General features: G+C 44.3%; 1 protein-coding gene across 50 annotated transcripts in view; it reads right to left on the bottom strand.

Annotated features, from left to right (window-relative positions):
* The window catches only part of TRDN (triadin), a 1,056,665-nt gene that overhangs the window by 66,600 nt on the left and 975,355 nt on the right, over window positions 1-14,710 (bottom strand). The gene's annotated exons all lie outside the window — the stretch shown is intronic.

Genomic DNA, 14,710 nt, shown 5'->3' with positions numbered 1-14,710 from the left:
CTAGTCCATTATAATATGCACATAAAATTGGGGCTAGTATGTCTCCAAACTTTTTTAGATATTCTATTATATAGCCATCAGGCCCTGGGCTCTTTCCTCCTTTGGTCTCTTTTATTGCCTGTATTACTTCTTGGACTGAGATTGGATTCTCCAGTTCCTGCGCCAATTCCCCCGGTATTTTAGGGATATTTGCTTGAAGTATATAGTCTTTAATTTTTCCCCTTCTCTTAATCTCTTGTTTTCCTGTCTCTTTTTTTCTCACAGAATATAACTGCTCATAATATTCTCTAAAAACTTCTGCTATTTCCTTAGTTTTATAGACCGGCTCTCCCTCTTTATTTAGTATTTTCTCTATATAATGCTTCGATCTTTTTTTCCTCAATTTCTTTGCTAAGATCTTACTATTTTTAATGCCACTATAATATCTCTCTTTAGTAATCCTATTATATGTCGTCCTTATTTCCTGTTCCATTAATTCCCCGAGTTCCTCTCTTTTCATAGCCAGTTTATGTAATAGGTCCACTACCTGTCCACTTTCCCTGCCATTTGCCTTTTTATGTTCTTGCTCTAATCCGTGGATTTCGTCCCTCAACTCCCTACTCTTTTTAATACCTTCTCTCTTCCTATTTGTACCTAATGAAATATATATCCCTCTTATATAAGCTTTATGTGTCTCCCAAATAATATTTTCCATATTCTCTTCATTTAAATTAGTGGTAAAAAAAAACTCCAATTCTTTTCTAATTATTTCCTCTCCCTTCTCGTCCAGCAGTTCCCTATTCAATTTCCAGGAAAAAGGAGATTTCTGAAAAAAAAAATGATTTTAACTTGTAAACAAGTGTAAAAAAGAGGCTCAGTCCTTAAGTAATAAAGACATCTACATAAAAAAAAGTATTTGATTAAAAATCATGCCCCCCCCCAAAAATAATAATAAGTAAACAATGTCCCTTGATGTGAATAAACAATTGATCATGTCACCCAGCAATATAGATCCTTATCAGTCATGACAACCCTCAGCCTGGCAATCTTTCCACATTTGTCTGCTACACTACAAGCACAAAATCACAGATCTCTGGCCAGCTTCTGTTTGTAAACAGCTTTACCACCACTAAATGACAGATTCCTGGCTGGTTTATTTACGCAGCAAAAATCTGTAATTTTGCAGTGGTAGCACTACTGTCAGACAGATCCCCAGTTGGCTGCTGTTTTTAAACAATACAACCAGAGATCCTGTGGGATATTATTACCATATTAAAACAATGTCACTCAGAATCCCCAGTTGATTTGTTTACATACTGCAGTCAGCCAGGGATCTGTCATTTATGCATCTAGAGTGTGATTGTTTAACATATTCAAATGGCGACACTGAAACATCATCAGGTGGGGGGGGGGGGTGCAAAATCTTCAGGCAGCATGTCAGTGTGATTGACCAGAATATGCAGAATATACATTGCTGGATGATGTAAATAATGTTGAATTTACATTGTAGGACATTATTTATTTTTATTACTAAAGGACATTTTCATGGTAGCAGCAGATATCTGGGGGCTCCCATATTCTTCCAGATTATGACAAGTCCCCCCCACAATCCCCACACCTTTTTGGGAACAGACAATGGGAAGAGGCACCTGTCCCACCAATAGTGAGGACCCTCGCAAGAGAGTGGAGGCTTTGCTGGGGAAGGGGGTATACCTTGGGAATTGGGCTTTTGTATACGAGGTTGGAAGTTTCAGAAAATGCAGTCTTTTTACACAACTGTATGCACTTTTACAGTATATACAATCTGTAAAAACAGTAATGAACCATTCTCCATAAAGTCCATAGGAGGAATCTATTGTTGGTAATAGAATACAAAATGGATATGCTGTTTTTTCTGTTGACATCTTATCCTCTCTACCCTTTTGACTGATGTAAATGTTCATTCCAAAGTGCACTACACCCTAATTAAAACATAGCAATGATATTTTTCACCTGCAGAAAAGAAGAACAAAGTATAATGCAGAAATAACAAACATTTTGAGACCCAGGGACAGTGCTGAAATATACAGTAATTTGTATGGTCTGAAGGCAGAACATAGGAATGTTGACAGAGAAAGCTTGGGAATGGCTGGAAAGTTCATAACTTAACATAACAATAATTAATGATCACTGTGGCTTTCAGCTGCTATTAACATGGCAATCAAAGCCTGCAGAGGGATTGACAAGGACCTTCTTGAATTACGCACATAAGTGTCATTCTGAGGTCTGATTAGAAATTGTGGCTTTGTCAGAGAACGACAAGACCTAGAGAAAGAGAGAAAGGTTGGTGATATGTGCAAACATGGAGAAATAAAGGCCTGAGAGCAAAAGACCAAGGTCAAAAACAGAAAAGTTAGAACTGATCTGTTCATACATTTTAGGTGATTAAAATGCTGGTTTGATAACAGAAGTATGGCTCCAGTACAGTAGGCAGGAGATGCCATATCTAAACTTTGCAATGGAACCAACAGGGGAATTTCACTCATGTTTCTGCCTTCGCATGTTCTTTGTAAATTGAAAACCTGTGTTGGTAGACCTAAAGTTATTATAAATAAAAGCTGTTAGTGTCGGTTCACACAGGGGCAACACGACTTTGCGAGGTGACCTGGACACGACCTGAGCGTGCACCACAGCGTGACTTACAAGGCAACTTGGGCGACTTACAAGGCGACTTCAAGTCACCTCCAGGACAGGCGGCTTTCCAGTTGCCAAACAACAATCAGCTCTGTGGGAGGGAGGGGTTTGCCTGAGAAAACAATTTTCTCTTCCTGGAAAGTTGCTTCAGTTAAGACATGTTCCAACTTTGGAGGCAACTTCCATTGAAATCAATGGGTACAAGTCCCCTAGAAGTCGTATTTCCCCTAGGAGCGACTTCAGTAGTGTACATTAAGATGGCTCTCATTCACTTCAATAGAATTTCTGATGTCAAGAGACTTGGGGTGACTTGGGGCGACTTGAGGTCTGACAAGTCAGATCCCAAGTCGCAGTAGTGTGAACCAGCGCTTACTGTCTCCAGCAAAAAATATACTACTCAGCTGATTTAAAGAAATAATGAAGATTATAATGTCAATATAAAAATGTTGTACAAGTATGGCCAACTGTTTAACAAATAATTGCTTGTTAAATGTATCTAGCTTTGAATGTATAATAAAGTTCAGATTTTAGTTAGCAGCAAAAACAAATTAGCAAAGCTTGTAAAAAAAAAACAAAGGGTTACTAATTTAGTATATCACCAGGTTGCTTGTAAGCAAATGTGCATGCAAAAAAAGTAGATTTGAAGGAATGGTGAGCAAAAAAAGCACAGTCTTACCGCTGTTTTCTAACATTTATTAATGTCAGTAATATAAAAAAAAATGACAACTGTATTACATTTATTATACATTATTGTTTGATTAGCATTGGCATACTTTATAAATAGTACATGAATCTGGTAAGTACAATAAAAAAACAGTAGGTCATTTTTAATTTAAAGTCCAAGAACTTGCTTGCACATAATAAATATCAAAAGCAAATTATAATATATTAATACAGAAATTACACAAAAGCATTAACTGGCTGTAATTTAACGAGAATTCCACCCCAGCATATTGTGTTAGGAGAAAGACACTCAAATACCATCCTCAAAAAGTTCATTGCTATATTTCCACCATGATTTTTTTTTGACACAAGGTTCATTCCCTTATCAAACATAAAGTGGGTTATGTCTATCGTTCTATTGCTTGAGTGGATTTCCCCTTTAATTTTACAGCCTAATACAAAAAGCAGTAGATAAGCACATGCATTAAAAATGTGCTTTTACAGAGTAAATTATTTGCTAAGGTTCAATCCATTTTAGAGGAAGCAAGTGCTTTTACTTCGGAGTTTCCATTTTAAATACAGTATATGCACTTTTCCAACTTTTCCCATTTTTTTGTAGAAGATGTCAATAACAACTTGAAGTAAAATGGATTGTAATTATCCAACTATATAGTAAACAACATCTGAACAAAACACATGTTATATCTAAGCCAAAATGCCATGCTGAATGTTATCACTGTACTCAAAAACTAGAAATGCTATTAACTTGCTTAATTTAAAATATAAAATTAGTATGTAGCATTTACAAAGACCTGTTTTTCTGCTAAACGAATATAGCATATAGAATGTATTTAGGAAACTACATTAGGTAGGGAATTTAATTAATAAAAAAGTGATTGTGGGTACATTTTGCTTGCTGATTTTTGCCAAAGAAATAATATCTGATATTTAAAGCATTAGAATGCAAATAAGCAGAACAGCTTTATCTTGTTTAGTGGTTTTAGTCTTACAAAGAGAATATTTGACAGGTTATATTGGCTTGGACATGCCTTACGAAATAATAAATAGGCAAATAAGTGTGTGAATTTCACTATATGTGTGCATATGTTCTATATTTTAAAGGGAGCTAAAGTCTAAAGAACAAAATTATTAAAGCAGACAAGGTTTTTATTGCAGAAGAGACATGACCAGCATTGGAGGGGGAATAAAATTCTGGCCTGACATTGGAGAATTTTGAAGGAGGATAAGTTCTTAAGAGATGTGCTTCCTGATAGGCCCCATGTCATCTTTAGGAAGGCATGCACTTTGAGAAACATAATTGCCCCCAGGACCAGATTAAGAGCATCATGGTCTTGATGCTGACTTGCCTTTTATTGCGCCTATTATTGGGCCTTTCGTGGGCCTTTTAATGGAAATAAATAAAATGAAAATCCAAACTATTTGTTTCTAATGTTTAAATATTTAAACAAATTGAGAGAGAGAGGGTGGGGGGAGTAGAGAGTGAGGGGTGAGAGAAAAATTAAAAGTGAGAGAGAGGGGGATGAAAGGTGAGAGAAATATAAGGGGAGGTTTAAAGAGAGAGAGGAGGTGAGGGGGGTGGGGGATAAAAGAGAGAGAGAGAAAGAGAGGATGAGAGAGAGAGCGAGAGAGGGGTGTAAAAGAGAGAGGAAGTGTGAGAGAGAGAGGTGGATGGGGGGGTAAAAGTGAGGAGGTGAGAGAGGGAGTGGGTAAGAGAGAAAGGGAGTGAAATAGAGAGGGAGTGGATGAGAGAGAGAGTGGGAGAGAGTGAGAGTGAAGGGGTGAGAGAGAGAGAGGGAATGAGAGATAGAGTGGGTGAGAGAGGGGGGTTGAGAGAGGGATGAGAGAGAGGCGGGTGAGAGAGGGAGTGGGTGAGAGAGAAAAGGGGTGAGAGAGAGAAGGGGTGAGAGGGAGAAGGGGTGAGATAGAGAGGGGTGAGATAGAGAGGGGTGAGAGAGAGAGGGGTGAGAGAGAGAGGGGTGAGAGAGAGAGGGAGCGGGTGAGAGAGAGAGAGGGGAGAGAGAGATGGGTGAGAGGGAGCAGGTGAGAGAGAGGGGTGAGAGTGAGAGAAGGGGTGAAAGAGAGAGGGGGTGAGAGACAGGGGGTGAGAGAGACGAGGTAAGAGAGGGAGCGAGTGAGAGAGAGGGGGTGATAGATTGAGAGAGAAAGAGAGAGAGGGGGAGAGAGAGAGGGAGCAGGTGAGAGAGGGAGCGGGTGAGAGAAGGGGGTGAGAGAGAGAGAATGAGCGAGAGGGGGAGTGGGTGAGAGAGAAGAAGCGAGAGAGAGAGAAAGGGTGAGAGAGAGGGTGAGAGAGAAAGGGAGTGAGTGAGAGAGAGGAAGTGGGTGAGAGAGAGAGAGAGAGGGTGCCTTTGGGTAGTTTTATTAAAGTAGCAATATGGCGTGCATAGCTAATCATGGTGAACTGTGGGTAGAGCAACATTAAAGTAATAGTGAAAGGGCTGCCCTACGCACGATGCATGGGAACGTGCATGTTCTGCCACATGCTTGATGTGAATGGACCCTTACCAACCATGTAACAGGGGTATTTACTATGACAGACCCTTCTTTGCCTCTCTGATAATTTCTGCATATTTATCCACCTCCTGCACCTGTGTATTTCCCTATCTCCCTACTAACCTCTGTATCCCAAACCATCCCCTGCACTGCTTAACTCCACATGTCTCTGCTCGTCTTTGTACCCAAGTCCCCTATGCATACCCCCTCTTTGGCCTCTAAACTGTAATCCCCTTTTATTTTTATCTCTGGACCCCCATCCGCTCACCTTTGCAGTATAGGCTGATGGCAGGCTTAGTGACTGTGTCAGGCAGGGCTTGTTAGACATTCCCAATGTTGGAAGCATTCAGCAAAGGTGATGGTGGACCAGAGCTCAGGGAGTTTGACATACCTATGAATGCGCCCACCATTTACATATCAATGCCACCCGCAATGTACATATCAGTTCTGCCATGATTTACATATCAATCATGTGTACACTGCACACTCACACCACTGGGCTAGGCCTGTCATAAGGAAGGGGCCTGGATCTGCAGCTTCAATTGCCCCTATGTTAATCCAGCCCTGATTGCCCCTAGTGGATTAACCTCCGGAAAATAAAATGTTTATTAATCTGGTGGGATTCTACCCATGCCATGTAGGAGGTGTAATATGTGCCAGAATTCTAATACTATTAGAACAATTACATTCAGTGCTACTTTCAAACAGTTCACTATCCAATATTTTATTACATGTCAGACTAAAGGGCTAGTTTACCTCCTACAGTGCTCATGTGGCCTTCAATATGTTGGAAGGACCACATAAGCACTGAGAAAAGTTTTTGGTGGAGATGGTTTATCCCAGAATTTTTCTCATTGTCATGGTACATTGCAGGTGACTCTTCCTCATTGGGATTCATAAAAATGTAAAAATATACTCCACACTGGTGGGGCAGTAATATGAGGAGACAAATTTCCCAATGAGAAACACAATAGATTTTTGATGTAAAAAATGTTGTCCATGGGGACTCAATATAGAGTGGGATATTAACTATTTTATCGATAATAGTTAACTAGCAAGTATCCTCTGTCCCTCCTTATGTACATTAATAGATAAAACAAAATAGGTATTTAATGTAAAAAAAAACTTTTTATAACCTTTTTTATGTCCCTTTTGTGTTATAGTAGTTACAAATTTGTTAGTATTTCATTCACCTATAATACCTAGAGACAATATTAGTGTTCATATATCTTGCCAATTGAATGGGTTAGGAATATAATGTATATTTTATATCTGTATTTTAAAAAAAAGATTCTTTTCATTATCTTTTTGTAATAAATTTATAATTCCTATTGATTGATGCATGTCTATGCATAAAATCATTGTTTTTATTCGGAGCAGTATATTTGTTTTTAATACATTTTTTATACATTATTTTCTATTTTTCATTTTCATCCATTTTTTTTTTTACATTGTTTTTGTTTTCTTTTAATTCCTATATGTGTCAGCCTTGTATTTAATAACAGATGGCCCTGCTGCTTCTGTCATAGTTAAGGATCGATTTTGTTACTGCAAAAGGTGAAGCAGAAGTTGATCTGTTTTTTCCCTGTGGGTTCACATGCATAGCACGACTAGTTCCGTTTATATGTCTGCTTTAAAAAGATGTGCCGATGTTCTACACTACCCTTCAATCCCAGATGATGCCTTGTATGGGGAAACATTTTGGGGCGGAGCTAGCAGTGTGACGTCAGCACGCACAGACAGGTTGGCAGCCATCATGGCCATGCAAGCCGTTTGCTTTCACATTTTCTATGCTTTGTAAGTGTACTACCTTTTTACTCAATAAACATTTAAGCTACAGTGTAGTGCAGACCGTTCACTACCCTCTCACAGTGGGTATACTACGACAAGTGGGGGTTTATATGGCTATTGAGACAAGACAGTGAGAGTGTCGGTTCTCTAAAGTGGAATACACTGAAGCGCTGGTGATCTTTGTGTGTGAGATCATATGAGCCTGGTAAGCAGCCTCATTGCCATTAAGTGGAAGTCCAGTCAAAAATGATTTTTTTTCTATGAATTATATGTAAAATATCTTTATCTTTGACATTATTACTTTTCTGTATAGCTGATTGCCAAGCTTAGAAAGTCTCATCAAAGCCAGACAATCAGCATCTTCTTTTTCTTCAGGGACAACCTTACTTCCTTATTTCAGAATTCTGCATGGGGGCCTCTCACTTCCTGAAAATGTTGTCCTTCTCTTCTGCATGCCCTGCCCCCATCCTGCTTCTCTTTTTTTAGACAGACATGCCCAGCCCCACCCCCATCCCTCCTCTCCTTCACAGATCTCCTCCTGTCTTCATAGCCTCATTTTGGATAGCAGTTTCTCCTGAGAGAGAGAGAGAGAGAGAGAGAGAGAGAGAGAGGGAAGGGGAGGCTATGGAAGTCTGTTCTGTTTGTTAGAAATTGTAAGATAGATTACAATGCAACATGTTGCAGATTTTCTACAGTGTACAACCACATGGTTGTTTCTCTATGGCACTGTGATGGGCACTTTAGTGGCACTGTAATGGGCACTCTGATGGACACTGTGATGGCACTGTAATGGGCACTGCGATGGCACTGTGTGTATGGTTGTGGCACATGCCAAGCTGAGGGAGCTACATGTGAGTAATGAGTTTAAGGCTCCTTTTCCACTAGTGTGACTTGTAATGCGACTTTGGACACATAAAGTTGCATGGCAAGTCACAGCCCATTGATTTCAATGGCAAATGTTCCTATCTATGTGACTTTGAAAAGGTGCCTGAACTACTTTGATGCAACTTTTGACGTGACTTTACACTCCAGAGTGTAAAGTTTGATCAAAGCTGCACTCAACGTCGCACTCTAAGGGCCGGTTCACACTGCAGGCGATGCGAGGCGACACCGACTTGCCTCGCCGCGACCTGCCGCGACCTCAGCGGCAACTTGCAGATGACTTCTGTATAGAAGTCAATGCAAGTCGCCCCGAGGTCGCCCGAAAGTAGTACAGGAACCTTTTTTCTGAGTCGGAGCGACTCGAGTCGCTCCTCTCAGAACGGTTCCATTGTACAGAACGGGGGCGACTTGTAAGATAGCGGCGAGGCGAGTCGTGTCGCCTCGCATCGCCCGCAGTGTGAACCAGCCCTAAACCGCACAGCTTCAGAGTCACACCAGTGGAAGTGTAGCCTTAGGCTAGAATGGAACTTTGGAGTGTGACTTTGATGCAACTTTGAGTGCAGTTTTGATCCAACTTTACATTCTCTGGATCAAAGCAGTGTAGGTACCTTTTCAAAGTTGCTGATTTTCAAAGTCACATATGGGTAACATTAAAATCAATGGGCTGTGACTTGATATGCAACTTTGGATTGTGATTTTGCTGCAACTTTGAATGCAGCTTTACACTCTCTGGATAAAAGTTGCATCAAAGCATTGCAGGTACTTTTTCAACGTCACTGATTTTCAAAGTCACATATATAGGAATGGGTGCCATTGTAATCAATGGGCTGTGACTTGTCATGAGATTTTATGTATCCAAAGTCTCATGGCAATTCATACTAGTGGAAACAGAGCCTTAATGTGGTTGCCTGTACTATCATCATTGCACACTAGGGATGAGCTTCGTGTTCGAGTCGAACATACGTTCGACTCGAACATCGGCTGTTCGCCCGTTCGGCGAAGTCCGAACGTTTTGGTCCGTTCGCGCCAAATTCGTGTGGTGCTCACGGCCCACAATGCACTGCGATGGCGCAGTGCATTGCTGGCTCATGATTGGCCAAGCATGCACTGTGACCCCGCATGCTTGGCCAATCGCAGCGCCAGCAGCGAGGAGAGCCATGATTGGCCACAGGCAGGATGCCTGTGGCCAATCATAGCTCAGGCTGTGTAGTGCACGCCCCACACTACATAAGGCCGCCTGCGCGGCGGCCTTGTGTAGTGTGTTGGCGTCTGAAGCAGTGGGTGTTCTGTGTACCTTCAACACAGTACACACCGATCATTTTCGGCCGATTTTCGATCTTGCTGTTGTGTAGTGGTTGTTGTCTGCATGCCCTGACCGCAGTATACACCGCTATATTCACCTCACCTATATAGCTAGTGATCTATCTTTTATAATAGAGCTTGCAGTCAGTAGTGTTAGGAGCTTGTGCGTGCTGTCTGCGTGCTCTGTACCCAGTACATACCTCTATATCCACCTACATAGCTCTTCTCTATTTGAGCCCACTTGCCACCTGCAGGAGTTATTGGAAGTTGTGTGTGCCTCCAGCAGAGCACAGTATACATCTGTATATACCCCTTTATCTCTGGTGTTCTATAATAAAGGCATCTGCAGGAGTTAGTGGGTGTTGTGTGCCTCTAGCACAATATACACTACCCAACTGCTTTTTTACCCAACTCCCTTCAGGCCATTACCATGTCTGGAAGGCCAGCAAGGAGAGGCAGACAGGCGCGAGCCGATAAAAGAGGGCAAGCAGTCTCTGTGTCTAGAGACAACAGTGCTGGTCGTGGACGCAGTGCATTGTCATCAGCACGTGGCCATGGGACACGCTTGTCCTTCTTTTTGGCAGCTGGACATGTTGAGCCAAACTTGGTAGAGTGGATGACCAAGCCCTCTTCATCCTCCTCATCCTCTCTCACCCAGTCTCAGGGTACTAGCAAAGCAGCTGCCAACGCATCGTCTTCCCTCCTCTCAATGTCATCATCAGTGACTCCTTCCCTAGACCCACCACGTCCTCCTGAGGAGTCTCCTGAACTCTTTGAGCACAGTGTTGGGTACATGCTCCAGGAGGATGCCCAGTGTTTTGTAGCCTCTGATGATGACACTCAGCTAGAGGAAGGCAGTAGCGTGAATGCAGAGAGAGGGGATGCTCAAGAAGGACAGCAATCTGGCAGTCATGTTCCACAAGCTGCAGCCTACTGCCAGGTTTGCTACAGCGATGAAGAGGGAGGGGATGATGAGGGCACTGACTCCACGTGGGTGCCTGGTAGGAGAGAGGAGGAGGAGGAGGAGGAGGCACATGTCCAACGAGGCAGGATGCCCTCCGGGGGCCAGCTTAGGGGCAGCACACCGACTGAATCACACCGCAGAGCTCCGCCTGTGCAGGGCGCTGCCTCTGCACGTTATTCTAAAAGTTCTTTGGTGTGGGCCTTTTTTGAGACGAGTGCATCAGATCGCACCGCTGCTATTTGCAACATATGTCTCAAGCATATCTCGCATGGCCAAAACATCAGCCGCTTGGGTACCACATGCTTGACCAGACATATGTTGACCTGCCATGCAGCTCGTTGGCAAGCGTACCTCAAAGACCCACACCAAAGAACAAAGCGGCTCTCTCCTTGCTCCTCATCAGCTGGCATCTCCAACCCCACTAGACCTTCAGTCCTCTCTAAAACCTGCTCTGAGAGGAATGAAGGTGTAGAATTAGGTGTGTCACAGCCAAGTGTTTCCGGGCACTCTGCTAGCAGTACACCCACGTCCGATTATAGCAGGCAAATGTCCCTGCCCCAGCTGCTGGACCGGCGAAAGAAGTTCACTCCCAGCCATCTACATGCCCAGCGGTTGAATGCTAGCTTGGCTAAATTGTTAGCACTTCAACTGCTGCCTTTTCAGTTGGTAGACTCGGCCCCCTTCCGTGAGTTTGTACAATGTGCGGTTCCTCAGTGGCAGGTCCCCAAACGCCACTTTTTCTCACGGAAGGCGATTCCGGCTCTCTACCGGCATGTGGAAGGCAATGTCCTTGCCTCGCTGGACAGGGCAGTCAGCGGTAAGGTGCATATTACCAATGACTCATGGTCCAGCAGGCATGGACAGGGACGTTACCTGTCTTTCACGGCCCATTGGGTCACTCTTCTGGCAGCTGGGAAGGATGCAGGACAAGGTGCAGTAGTGTTGGAGGTTGTTCCGCCACCACGCCTCCAAAATGCTACTATTGTTTGTGACACACCTCTCTCCTCCACCCCCTCCTCTTCTTCTGCCTCCATGGCCTCTTCCAGTGCTCTGTCCTCAGAACCAGCGGTGCTCCATAGGCGTTCCAGGGGCTACGCAAGTACGCAGGCAAAACAATGCCATGCCGTGCTTGCGCTGGTTTGTTTGGGGGACAGGAGCCACACTGGGGCAGATGTTTTGTCAGCTCTGCAGGGGCAGGCCGAGAGGTGGTTGACGCCATGCCAGCTTAAACCAGGAATGGTGGTTTGCGACAATGGCACCAACCTCCTCTCCGCCCTCCGACAGGGACAACTGACCCATGTGCCCTGTGTAGCTCACGTCCTTAACCTGGTGGTGCAGCGGTTCTTGGGCAGGTACCCCGGCTTACAGGATGTCCTGAAGCAGGCCAGGAAAGTCTGTGTGCATTTCCGCCGATCATTTAATGCCTGTGCTCGGCTGGCTGAGCTCCAAAAGGAGTTGAACCTACCCAAGAACCGCCTTATATGTGACATGCCCACCAGGTGGAACTCAACGTTGGCCATGCTGCAGCGGCTGCACATGCAGCAGAGGGCCATCAATGAGTACCCGTGCGACTACGGCACCAGGACAGGGTCAGGGGAGCTCGGTTTTTTCTCACCACGCCAGTGGGGCATGATCAGGGATGCATGCACTGTCCTGTCACCGTTTGAGGAGGCCACAAGGATGGTGAGCAGTGACAGTGCATGCATCAGTGACACTGTACCTCTTGTCCACCTCTTGGAGCATACGCTGCGTGGAATAATGGACAGGGCACTTGAGGCAGAACAGAGGCAGGAAGAGGAGGACTTCCTTGCCTCTCAAGGCCCCCTTTATCCAGACAGTGTTCCTGCTGTGCCACCCATCACACAGGAAGAGGATGAGGAGGAGGAAGAGGAGGAGGAGGATGATTGTGTCAGCATGGAGGTGGAGGCTGGCACTCAGCATCAGCAGCAGCAGCAGCAGTCTTGTAGGGATGATTTACAGTCCCAAGAAACACGTGGACTTGTACGTGGCTGGGAGGAGGTAGCTGCGGATCATGTTGTCCTTAGTGACCCAGAGGACTCCGGACGGAATGCCTCAGCTAACCTACGCTGCATGGCCTTCCTGATCCTGCAAAGCCTGCGGAAGGATCCTCGTATTCTTCGGATCAAGGAGAGGGACCATTACTGGCTGGCCACTCTCCTTGATCCACGGTACAAGGGTAAGGTTGCCGACCTTATCTTGCCATTGCAGAGGGAGCAGAGGATGAGACATCTCCGGGAGGCCTTGCAGAAAGGTCTGTGCAACGCGTTCCCAGAGACCGGGAGGTTACAAACTCCTGGTCCTGGACAACGTGTTGCTGAGGCATCGGTCAGAAGGAGCGGTGGAGAAGGTGGCCGTCTGACTAATGCTTTCAGACAATTTTTTAGTCCGCAGCCCCAAGGTATGATCGGTTCCAGCAACCATCGCCAACGTCTGATTTACATGGTGCAGGAATACCTAGGGGCAAGGTCAGACTTGGACACCTTTCCCACCGAAAATCCTCTGGCTTACTGGGTCTTGAGGATGGATCACTGGCCAGACCTTGCACAGTATGCAATTGAGCTACTGGCCTGTCCTGCATCCAGCGTTCTTTCGGAACGCACCTTCAGTGCTGCTGGTGGCTTTGTTACCGATCACAGGGTGCGGCTGTCTACCGAATCAGTTGATCGACTGACCTATATCAAGATGAATCAGTCTTGGATCACCCACAGCTACCAATCACCTGAAGCTGATGTAACCGAATAATTTTTTTTGAAATATCACATCCCTTCAAGACTGCCTATGCTGATGCTGAGTGACTGTCCTGTTATGTTGATTGTCTATCCTCTTCCTCCTCCGATGATATGTTGGAAGAACATTTGTTTCTGGGTGATGCCATCAGCCCAATTTTTCTGCCCCTGTTTAACAGGGGCGTTTAATTACAATTTTTGATGCAATGCTTTGCAGCAGGGCTAATTCCTGCAATAAAACAAGAGTATATGGGAGAGGTTGCAGTGTCGTGGCACCAGCACCAGTGCCTGAGGCCCAATTTTTCTGCCCGTTTAACAGGGGCGTTTAAGTACAATTTTTGATGCAATGCTTTGCAGCAGGGCTAATTCCTGCAATAAAACTAGAGTATATGGGAGAGGTTGCAGTTTCGTGGCACCAGCACCAGTGCCTAAGGCCCAATTTTTCTGCCCCTGTTTAACAGGGGCGTTTAAGTGCAATTTTTGATGCAATGCTTTGCAGCAGGGCTAATTCCTGCAATAAAACTAGAGTATATGGGAGAGGTTGCAGTGTCGTGGCACCAGCACCAGTGCCTAAGGCCCAATTTTTCTGCCCCTGTTTAACAGGGACATGCAATTACAATTCTTGATATAATATTTCACAGGAGGGCCCGTTCCTGTGCCCACCCAGAGTAACTGTGAGGACTTATAGTGTTGTGGCACCAGCACCACAACCACCAAAGGTAAATTTTTCTACCACTGTTCAACAATGGCATGTAATTACAATTCTTGATATAATCGTTCACAGCAGGGCGCTCCAGCGCCCACCAAGAGTCACTTTGAGGGCTTACAATGTTGTGGCAAAACCAACACCTTGTTCTGCCATTTCTGCAGAGCATATAGGGCAGGCCCCTACTTTCAAACATCCAACTTACAAACATCTCCTACTTGCAAACGGAAAGAGACAACAGCAAGTGAGATGAAAAAAGATGGACGACAAAACAAAGTATACAGGGGTGATAACCCTTCCCTATGTTTTCCAAAAAGCTTAAACATTTTTTTTTTGACTGGAGCTACACTTTAAAAATGTACCAGTTGAAAATTACAAACAGATTCAACTTAACACAACAAACCTACACAGTCCCTGTTTTGTTTGCACCGCCTGTATACTGCTGTTCTGAGTATATAGGGCCTGGGGGCC

This window comes from Lithobates pipiens, unplaced genomic scaffold (genome assembly GCF_037356315.1).
Source record: "Lithobates pipiens isolate NorthernLeopardFrog02 unplaced genomic scaffold, aLitPip1_a1.2 Scaffold_18, whole genome shotgun sequence".
Lineage (NCBI taxonomy): Eukaryota > Metazoa > Chordata > Amphibia > Anura > Ranidae > Lithobates > Lithobates pipiens.
Note: the sequence above shows the minus strand (reverse complement) of the source record. Positions and strands in the feature narration are given on the sequence as shown.